This window comes from Phyllobates terribilis, unplaced genomic scaffold (assembly GCF_046119375.1).
Source record: "Phyllobates terribilis strain yellow unplaced genomic scaffold, ASM4611937v1 Scaffold_10__3_contigs__length_209671492, whole genome shotgun sequence".
NCBI classification, from domain to species: domain Eukaryota; kingdom Metazoa; phylum Chordata; class Amphibia; order Anura; family Dendrobatidae; genus Phyllobates; species Phyllobates terribilis.
This window is the reverse complement of record NW_027362770.1, coordinates 134,041,367-134,052,868: the sequence shown is the minus strand read 5'-3', so window position 1 is coordinate 134,052,868 and position 11,502 is coordinate 134,041,367. Positions and strand designations below refer to the sequence as shown.

At 44.4% G+C, this 11,502-nt stretch overlaps 1 protein-coding gene across 2 annotated transcripts in view; it reads left to right on the top strand.

Moving 5' to 3' along the window:
• Window positions 1-921: 921 nt before the first annotated feature.
• Window positions 922-11,502, top strand: part of ANXA6 (annexin A6) — an 88,760-nt gene continuing 78,179 nt past the window's right edge. For both annotated transcript variants that reach the window (XM_073649816.1, XM_073649815.1), the window contains exon 1: window positions 922-1,102. The gene's annotated coding sequence lies outside the window, so the exon portion shown is untranslated. The remainder of the gene's footprint in view (window positions 1,103-11,502) is intronic.

The following is an 11,502-nucleotide window of genomic DNA, read 5'->3' as shown; positions in this document are numbered from 1 at the left end:
GGGCACGGCAATGGTAAGAGGTGGGGACCACCAGGGCACGGCAAGGGTAAGAGGTGGGGACCACCAGGGCACGGCAAGGGTAAGAGGTGGGGACCACCAGGGCACGGCAAGAGTAAGAGGTGGGGGCCACCAGGGCACGGCAAGGGTAAGAGGTGGGGACCACCAGGGCACGGCAAGGGTAAGAGGTGGGGGCCACCAGGGCACGGCAAGGGTAAGAGGTGGGGACCACCAGGGCACGGCAAGGGTAAGAGGTGGGGACCACCAGGGCATGGCAAGGGTAAGAGGTGGGGGCTACCAGGGCACGGCAAGGGTAAGAGGTGGGGACCACCAGGGCACGGCAAGGGTAAGAGGTGGGGACCACCAGGGCACGGCAAGGGTAAGAGGTGGGGACCACCAGGGCATGGCAAGGGTAAGAGGTGGGGGCCACCAGGGCACGGCAAGGGTAAGAGGTGGGGACCACCAGGGCACGGCAAGGGTAAGAGGTGGGGACCACCAGGGCACGGCAAGGGTAAGAGGTGGGGGCTACCAGGGCACGGCAAGGGTAAGAGGTGGGGACCACCAGGGCACGGCAAGGGTAAGAGGTGGGGACCACCAGGGCATGGCAAGGGTAAGAGGTGGGGGCCACCAGGGCACGGCAAGGGTAAGAGGTGGGGGCCACCAGGGCACGGATGTGACAACTACCTCTGCAAACCCCCCCATAACTATTCCTCTAATTTGTTCCATATTATGGACTGTCCCACCAAAAGAGCGACATTTGAGAAGCCTGTCTGCAGCGTTCCTTTTTAATCGACAGATGCAAGAAGAGTCTGAAACAATGGACAATGTGGACACATCAGGTCACTTTTCCCAGAAGCAGAGCTCATATGGCTTCATATAAAGGGGTAGGATCCGGCCCTCCCCCAGAAGTAGAGCTCAGCTATGAGCCAGGGCTGCAGCCTGGTGCTGACATCACAGTGACGGCGGTGGCAGCAGCTGCTCCAGTGGAGGAGGGCAGAGGCAGACCCTTCTTGTCTCTTCTTATCCTTCAGGGCTGCACAAGTCTCTGCCAGGATCTCTGCCACATCTCTCCCCCCAGAGAAGCTCAGCAGCCCACCTCTCACAAGTAAGTCCTATTCTCCTTCTTTCTTCTTGCATTTACACAATGGGCAGAGCAGTTGGCACACTGCCCAGGCTTTAAGGGCTTTAAGGGCATTCATACAACCTCTTCTAGACCCCCATGCGCTCGCTGCACGTATTCTCCATTCCTCTGTGGCTTTAACATAGGAAACTATTTTTTTTCTGCACTGAATCCGCTGTATTATAGGGGGGCGCAGAAACTTTTAACACATGTTCTGCATTTATATATATAGCAGATGGCACATGTAGCAGAGCCGAGTTTGTCATCGTATGTAGGCGTTATATAGACCGTTCTTAAAATAAATGACAAACTCAGCTCTGCTACATCTGGTTAATTACTTTGGTGAAAAATTCTGTTTTTTGCAAAAAATATTGAATTACCAGGGATGTGCGGAGCGATTGGCGGAGCTGTACACCAAGATTAGGCACGGTGACACCTCATCCACCGTGGTACAGTAGACTGGGTGTGTCCCTGCTGCATACAGTACTGATACAGGGACCGGGACGGGGCATGGAGCCAAAAAATAATGGCTGCAATTACTGCACATATGGGGGCTCAGGAACATGCTATTGTCTGCTGTTATCCGCCAGTAGATAATAGAATGTGATATGAAAGGGGGTAAAGAAAAATGTGACTACCCTTAGGCTATGTTCACATGCAGCATTTGTGCTTTTTTTTTTGCAGCCTTTATTTATGCAAATAAGAAGCTGTGTTTTACAGTACCAGATTTCCGAAATCTCATGCACAATCTCGTTTTTTTTTTTTTCCTGACCGAATTGAAAAGCTGCAGCTTTTTAGTAATTCTTTCAGAGTTTTTGCTGCATTTTTTTTTTACCCAGAAATGCTACAAAAAAAAAATGCAGCAAACAGGTTTTGCTGCGTTTTTGGTGAATAAAACAATCTTTATGACACGTGCACTTAGAAAAATCACACCTAATCTGCACCAAAAAACACTGCTAAAAAAAAAAAAGAACAAAAACTGCATTTTGAACGCAGCATTTTTACTGCCTAGAAAGCAAAAAAACGCTGCGTGTGAACATAGCCTTGAAGCAGCACTCCAGCTTTTTTTTTTTTTTTTTTGCAGCGCCAGAGTTCTCTGCCGTTAGTCTTATACTTACCAGCCGCCATCTTCATCTGTTCCCGGAGCCGCCATCTTGTGACCGCAACGTCTGACTGTCCAGAAGTCAGAGGTAATGGTCACAAGCTCTCAGTGTAAGTCTATGAGAGTCAGAACCTGAGCGGCATCGGAAAGAGCTGAAGTCGTGTCTGGTCAGGGGACTTAGATTAGTGGCACCACCCTACATCTGAAATTAAAAAAAAAGCGGTGATTTAAAAACTTACTTTATTTTTCATAACGATTATTGTTTCCACAGTTTTCATACCACATTGTGTTCCCTAGATTTTTTTTATTATTAAAGGGGTCCCCCCTTTTCCTGCACAACGGTGCTCCCAGTCACCCATATGTGCAGTAAATGCAGCCAGCCCCCTTCACTTGAATGGAGGCGCCACTGTGCTAGGAAAAGAGATACGTTTCTATATCAGCCCCCCAGAGTGTTGGATCAAAATCGGACAGGCATGTCAGGGGGTCCGTGAAAATATCGGACCGCACTCGCATGATATCCATGTGTGATTCGATTTTCACGAACTGTCAGAATGGAGAAGGTGGAAAATATATATATTTTTTAATTTCATACATAGTGAATCAAGTATATTGTGACAAGTATTGCTCATATAAAAGTGTGGTGGCCCACCGGAGGATTCCCCAGTACTCCCTTGGGCCAGTCCAGCCTTCTCCATGCTTTGCTACATCTGTGGAGGTCGTATAATTTTTGTTTGTCGTTACTCTTTTTAATATGTGAAAAAATAAATGAGATCCAGTGAAATAATCATATGACGTGATTATGATGAGAGATGGTTGCAGTTCCAGGTCATGTGAAGCTTATCTGCAGCGTGATGATAGTCTCCCAGTTTAGCATGCTGTGGGTACATGGCAGGGTGTGGTATACGAGGTATGCTTTGCCAAATACTAAAATTAGTAATACTGCCATATTGTAGGGGAGTGATGCTCCAGACCCACTTATCACATTAGCTATGTAGATGTACTTATATCTTTACATGAATATATACATATATGTTGCTTTTGAAATTGACTTTTGAAGTCTTTTATTACTAAAGGACGGGTCCTGATCGTGCCGCACCCTATGTAACAGGCATAGCTAAAGGCTCATTGGCCCGGGTGCCGAACCCCAACCCACACCCCAAAAGAGAGTAAAAATCATGTTACGTGACCCTCAAGCACTAAGACCCATATGCGACTGCTATTTTTGCACCCCCTATAGCTTCACCCCTGACAACCCTTGTTTTATTGAGATGAGGGAATCAATTTCGTTCTGAAGTCTCATTAAAAATTTGGGTACAAGTACAGTTGGTTGGCGGTCAGTCCGCTCGCTCCTCTCCTAGCTTCCGATCTTTCTTCAGTCTTCGGTACTGATCTTCTTCCACTGACTAGACCTCCGGTGTTCACGTATGGTGCAACACAGGTCCAAAATCTCAGGACTAAAGACCTATCCCAAGCTAGCAGAGGACCAGGCAGAGTGCTGTAGTAGGAGGACAGGTCAAGGTCAGGCCTGGGACAAGGGAGTATAATATTTTAGTATCTTTTATCCAATTACGTCAGAACACATTTGTTTATCTTATAAAGGGTATATCAGATGCATCATTTAAACAATGCCCTCCGATTGCCATTACTCCACTGATTTTGGAACAGTTTTTCTTTTTCTTCTGTGCCCCTCCGTTCCGTAGTTATGCCCCCCTGAAATAAAGGTTAAAATTTTCCCTTCATCCAACTGGGCATACGCCATAGAACTTTTCTGTGGGTATTTACTTTTTCTCCTCTGACACTTGATCACCCCATTAATTAAACTTGCCGAAATATTCACAAAACCCAAGGCCCTATGTAACCAACATGGCCATAAGTGCAGCTTGTCCATCTATCATCACCGTCGAGGAGTCCGTCATGTTTGGCTTTGGGTCTGTTTCACCATTCTTGACCTCAGGCTTGTGTTCAGACTTCATGGATGCAAGACGATGACATCACATAGATGATCCATATATAGTCATGGATATGAGAAATATGAGGGAACCTGGGTTGTTGAAAGACAAGATATATTCGTAAGTGGCAATATAAAATAGATGGCCAAACACGTGAACCTTGTAAAGACTTGACTTGGCAATTGACTTCTTACATGGTGCTGTCATGGTATGTCTGGAAACAGTCATAGGAGCTTCATGGGATGGGTTCTCATGAGAAAAAACCGACACACAAGTCGAAGATCACCATAAGAATTATCAGGAAATGGTTAGCGTTATACAAAATGCGTTGCTATTGTCACAAGTGTATCAGGTGTACCAGACAGTCAGTCTGGATCTGGCTGTAGAAGGTCACTGCTCTTGGCATTGCAGACACCTTCTTAATCCTTCTTCCTTTTAGACCAAGCGGCGACCTCCCTCCTGGTGCTGATTGACACACCCTTGCATTGAAATTAAAAGCACTCAGTTTGCTCCAGGCAATCGCCGGTGATACTTCTATATACCTTTGTGCAAGCTTGGAGCACTAGCAGTCAGCTAGCTTCTTCTCTGGTGCCCTTGGAGGGCAGTTGGTGTTTCTCCTCTGGTGTCTGTTCAAGCTAAGTTTAGCCCCTTTGTTTGTGTACCTTGTTGTCTTTAGTTTGTAGTGCTCACCCCTCCCCCTCTCTATCTAGGGCCAAGCTCGGGACATTCAGGGCTTAGGTTCCTGCTCGGCGATTGGTGCACAACCAATATAGGGACAATAGGGTAGTTAGGGTGTTATTAGATCTGCCTAGGGGTCTCCACTCCCACTTTCCCTAATGTTTGGGTTCCTCCCCCTCTTCCCTTTGTGTTGCACTTAGTCTTTCCCACACCTTGCGTGACAGCTATTGGGCCATGGACAAGGCCATCCTTTGGCTGAATGGTGCACTCCTTAATGCCCCCACCCCATTGTTCTTTGCTCAGTTTCCTCAGGACAAATGCAAGGGCAGTAGGCTGCCTTTTATATGCTAGGAAAACTTATTTAGGCTTCCTGCCATGAAATGACCCAACCCACATGTCTTATAGAAAAATCGGCAGAAGAACCTGTAGACTGTGGTCAAGTGACCATGAAGTCACTACAGGTCCTTCTGCTTATACCCATGGAGTCTGCACTGATAATTCAGGGATGGCGCCACTGACTATTTAACCCTTACTACCTGGCAGTGCAGGCGCCCCTTCCCTTGTCTCTGCTTGTTACAGTAGAGAGCAAAAGCATACAAGGAGGGGGAAGCTGCCGTGACCACCTAGGTCTCACATAGCTAAGGCCAGATATGCCCCTGGAGATATAAAAAATGTGTCTGGGTTTAGTGGATGCAGGGAGAATCATGTTCTTCTGCAGGTTTCCAAGGTTTGAGTTGGGCACCTTATCTCAGAAGAAGGGAAAAATGGAGATTTCAATGTGTGGCATGTGAGTTTTTTATCGCTATGACCTCCACTGGTCAGTAGAACATGGAGACTCACTGGTGTCCTCAGGTTCGAGGTACAGTAATGTGTCTGAACGTGCCTGAGACTGCAGCTCAAAGTTGGATCCAATCACACATTTATGGCCTATTCTGTGGGGGTTTTATTAAACCCCTCTTACGTTTTTACATTATAGACATGAGATTTTTTCCTACACATAGTCCCATTCCATTGAGGACCATTGCAGCTAACCTCGACCAATGGTCCTTCTTCATCAACTACTCAGTAAATATAAAGTCAGTGTGAAATATCTCATGTTCTGTCTAATTAGTCGACAGGAGAACCTAAGATGGATGAGAAATGAGATGTCAGAGTTGTAGATATTAGGCTCCTACACTACTAATGAATGAGCATATATAGAAAGTTACTAATCTACCGAACCTGGTAATTCCCTATGAAATCCATTAACTCATCACTTGTGTATTATGATGGTGGTATTTATTTATGCACAATTAATGCTTGTTTTTCCATTAAATTCCAGTTGTCCTTCGCCCACCCTCAAGAAACGAGAGGATAAAAACTTTTCCTTGTCGTTTTTGCTTTTTATTAGTTTTTTTTTTTATTCCGCTTCTACTTAAAGAGGATCCATCACTCGTTATCAATATGTAATATTATTACCTGGTGTAAATGCCGCTGTTCTCTGGAATCCGGCGATGTTTTTCTTTTGTTCCTGCACCTCTCCGTTCCTGAGATATGGCCCTTTCTTCCCAGCACAGAAATCTAGTCTGGTTAGCCAACGGGGTGTAGTTCTCAAGCAGACACCAGCAGGAAAGAGCTGATTATCCCGCCCACTTGGATAAGAAGTCTAAATTTATATACAAGAAACAAAGGGCCATATCTCAGGAATGGAGAGGCCCAGGAACAAAAGAAAAACATCGCCGGATTCAGGAGAACAGAGGCAATTACACCTGATAACAAAATTACGGTACATATTTATGGCCAGTGATGGGTCATCCTTAAATTTGATTATGGGTTGCTTCACTGCTGGGAATCCCAGAAAGATTTCCCATATCTTTTCTTTATGTATAGTTGATCATCATCATGAGGGATTAAGACAAAACCATCTCTAAGAAGGTGCCGTCTTGTTGCCTGTAGAACCCGTCCACGTTACATTTTTGGTACAGGTTAAATAAAAGGAAATCCGAGCTATGATTGGTGCGAGCAACAAGAATACATAACACCCTATATTTAGAAGAAAATGTAGCAAACCTCCTACCTTTCAAATCACAAGTGTCTCTGGCCTTTCTCAGGTCAGGGGGCGTGAAACGCGTGTGTCTCCAACTCAAGTGGCTTTCATGACTGAGACTATTCACTATTCAGAGTGTAAGAACATGGATTACTTTCTTACATCTTGACTTTTCGCAAGCAATATACAAGTTTCCATTTGTACTCGAGTATTTTGTACCCATGTTTTTATATCACACTCAAGAATTCCTGGAGATGCCAACTTTATGCCGTTTAACCCATTAACAATGTGCCAATTTATTATGCCATTTAATGGGATTTATTCTAAAGCGCCGCCTTTGTATGGTTCCTTTTTTAGTATTTTGGTTTTACTCTAAATTAAAAAAAAAAGTCCTAGAAAAATAGCCGCCTTACTTACCAACACCGGGTTCCGGGTCACAATACCAATGCACTACAGGATGCAGCTGTCACGCAAGGTGTGGGAAAGACTTAGTGCAACACAAAGGGAAGAGGGAAAGGGAGCCCAGACTCTAGGGAAAGGTGGAAGTGGAGACCTCCTAGGCTGATCTAGTGTCACCCTGTCTCCACTAACCTCCCTATATTGCTTGTTCACCAATCGCTGCATGCGTGCCTCGCCCAGTATTTCCCTGGCATATGGCTAAGACTAGGGAAGGGAGAAGATGAGCACTAGTCGATCTCCACTAAACACTATAGACAACAAGGGTGAACAAACAGGGGGAAATTGCTTAGCTTTAGACGACTCTAGACAAATGCGCACACGTCCTCAAGCTCCAGAGAGGACAAAGTACTGCTCTTGCTAAAGCCTTCACCAGTAGTAATGAATATCGCCAGCACCTCCCTCCGAAACACAGTAGGTATTTATACACTCAGGCCAAGGTGTCAATCAGCCAGAGGGAGGTAGCCGCTGGGTCCTAGAGACAGCCTCTAAAAAGATGTCTGTAATGCTAAACGTAGAGATCTCCTGCAACCAACTGCACACCAGTGCATTGGCATCGTGACCTGGTGTTGGTAAGTAAGGCTGCAATTTTTCCTTTTTGGTGAGATGTTTTTGATTTTAGTGTCGGAACTTGTAAGACAATGAGAGCGCTTGACGTGGACTGCGAGTTTACATATTTTTGCTAAAATATTGACCAATACCTCCTTGATTTTATACCTCTTTTTCATCCTCTTATTGCACATTTTTTCATTTTTATGCTGGATGCAGCCAGGTTCTTCAGTGTTGGCCTGGTAAATTGGGGTGTCTGTCTTGTGGGGTGGACTTATATAGTGCCGGGCAGCCGGCCTGATCTAATAGTATAGGAGTCATCAATATGCTGTAAGGCTATGTTCACACGTTGCGTTTTTGCTGTTTTTTTTCCCGCAGGCAAAACTTGCTCTCTTGGCAGTAAAGAAGCATCTTCAAAAAAACAGGTTTTGCTGAATTTTTTGTTGCTTTTTTATTGTCTCTTGTTCATGCTGATAAAGTTTATTAAATTGTGCCCCTTAAAGTGGACCAGTCTCCAGGTCAAAAGTTGTCATTTTTTGCTCTTACTTTAATTCTCACTGCTCCTGTGAGTATTCCATTTTTATTTTTTTTTAAATCCGCCTTACGGTTCCAGAGATATAAGCCTTTTTTGTAGTGCTAATTTCTATGTTCTTTACAAGGGGGTGTGGCACACAGGATCCTCAGGGGCGTATCATCCTGTGAGCCACGCCCCCATAGGAGAAAAAAAAACATACAAATTTGCACTAAATAAAAAGGCCAATATCTCTGTAACTGTATAGCGGATTAAAAAAAAACAAAAAACTGGAATGCTCAGAGGAGCAGCGGGAATAAATATGAGCAAAAACTGAAGACTTTTTATTTGGTGACAGATCCTCTTTAAATATTCTATTACCCAGAATCACATAGTCTTAAAGGCATACACACTTGGATTCTAAACCCAAGTTATAAAACATGAACATTATAAATAGCCGATATTATCTCGTTTTAAAGTAAAAAAGGAACGTGAAATCAAGAAAATAACCAAGTCATACAAAATAAACAATAGGTTTATGTTGTATGGCTGCAGCTCTGCAGCACCTGGCATTAATCAGGTGCATGCTATATAAATCCATCACGCCCTGCATTCAGGTTTAGTCTTATGCAGGTAAGATGGTAATGCCGGTGTCAGTGGGGACTGCTTGCTGGATTAATTTATAGAAGCAATAGAGGTCAGAGAGGAGAACCAAAAGCGAGAAACCCTAACGTACCGACAAACTAACGTACCATTCAACCCCCAACATCTACATTTTACACTGAAAAACTCCTGATGGTGCTGACATTATGCCGTTTATGGCCATATTCCCACTTAACAATGGTTGTTTTTTTTAGCTGCTTTTTTTCAGCAGTAAAATACCAGTCTGTTTTGATTATTGTGTTTTTGCTGTGTAGTTTAGATGTTGTTTTTGTGTTTTTGGTGCTGACTTAAAGTTGTCTTTTTAATGTTTTTATTACATAAACAATGGGATTTTGCATGCAGCAGGCTCCCCACAGATGCTAATACGGAAAAAAAAACACACAAAACCCCACAGTTTAGCAGCGTCTTTAAATACACAGTGGGTGTTCATAAATCGCATGCTACCAAACTACTTGTCAGTTTTTGTGCAATGTGCCTATATACCTATTGTACATTTTCCACAGACCACCATATCTTTGAAAAAACAGCAATCGTGTTAAAGAATTTGTTTTGCAGCTGTGTTCCTTTAAAAATGCTGCATAGTTTCCCTTCTATATCCTCTGTGATGCACTGTATTTCTGGTGCTGCAGAATGAGTTATCTGAGAATCTGTTAGTGAGCTCAGTCTGATGGTTGATGGGGGAGTTTGTAACTGTTTTGTCATTTCTGAGCTCCACCCAGCTGATTTATGTCTACAGACCACATCAAAGTTGAATGAGCAGGAAACAAAGAGCTTGAAAAAGATGCAGAACTTTTAATGAAGTCATTCCTCTGCCTTTCTCCATAAGGGCTCTTTCGTGTAAGCGAATAAATCGTACGAGTGTCTTTTTTCGCCAGGGCGCTGTCCTGTGTCTTTTTTTCGCCGGAGCGCTGTCCTCTGTGTCTTTTTTTCGCCGGAGCGCTGTCCTCTGTGTCTTTTTTTCGCCGGAGCGCTGTCCTCTGTGTCTTTTTTTCGCCGGAGCGCTGTCCTCTGTGTCTTTTTTTCGCCGGAGCGCTGTCCTCTGTGTCTTTTTTTCGCCGGGGCGCTGTCCTCTGTGTCTTTTTTTCGCCGGGGCGCTGTCCTCTGTGTCTTTTTTTCGCCGGGGCGCTGTCCTCTGTGTCTTTTTTTCGCCGGGGCGCTGTCCTCTGTGTCTTTTTTTCGCCGGGGCGCTGTCCTCTGTGTCTTTTTTTCGCCGGAGCGCTGTCCTCTGTGTCTTTTTTTCGCCGGAGCGCTGTCCTCTGTGTCTTTTTTTTGCCGGAGCGCTGTCCTGTGTGTCTTTTTTTTGCCGGAGCGCTGTCCTGTGTGTCTTTTTTTTGCCGGAGCGCTGTCCTGTGTGTCTTTTTTTTGCCGGAGCGCTGTCCTGTGTGTCTTTTTTTTGCCTGAGCGCTGTCCTGTGTGTCTTTTTTTTGCCGGAGCGCTGTCCTCTGTGTCTTTTTTTTGCCTGAGCGCTGTCCTCTGTGTCTTTTTTCGCCTGAGCGCTGTCCTCTGTGTCTTTTTTCGCTGGAGCGCTGTCCTCTGTGTCTTTTTTCGCCTGAGCGCTGTCCTCTGTGCCTTTTCGCCGGAGCGCTGTCCTCTGTGTCTTTTCCTTTGTTTTCTCAGGCAGTTCCATAGAGAAAGAGGCAAAATAGAAACCAAATCATGCAAATTTTAATTTTACAGATTGTACATGTTGCAGATGATTAGTTAGTAAGCCTTTTTGGAAAAATTCATAATACTGTAGATATATAGAGATCAGATAGCTAACATGAGACAGATTAAATCATGGATATGCTACAGAAAAATAGATGTAAGGTAGAAGCATAGATAGAAAGCTAGATAAATAGATCTCAAGGCTGCCTGATTTTTGGCCCCAATCATCCCATAACTACTTCCAGACCGCCCATATATCTTAAAAGTCTGGGTGGTTCGCATTCTACTCTGCAATGATGAACTAAGGCATCACTGCAGAATAAGCATCTGCATACTATTGTGCAGCTGTGAGAGTGGGGTGCCGGCTGTAAGACACAGCCTGACTCCCCATAGAGAAGGCAGAGTTTGTTTATTACCATCTCTGTCTTCTCAATCACTGTATGCACAGCACTGAATATACATTAATTGTAATCGCTAACAACGCTTCCTCCTCCTAACCAAGTGGTCATGTGCTCGCTACTTGTAGAGAGGGCGCCGGATCTGCTGGGCCCCAGGATACACAGTCAGCTCTATTATGAGAGATACATTTCCACTATAACTGGGGCTAATATATCAGCCCCAGTTACAGGGGATATCAGGTAAAAAAATAAAGTATTTAAATATTGAAATGCCCCTCAAAGCTTTTTTTATGACCTTATAGAGGATACAATATGTAAAATAAAAAAATAAAAAGCAGGGAAAAAAAAGAACAAAATAAATAAAAAGCCACAGCCAATTAAAATCACTGTTATTAGCCCCGTCCCA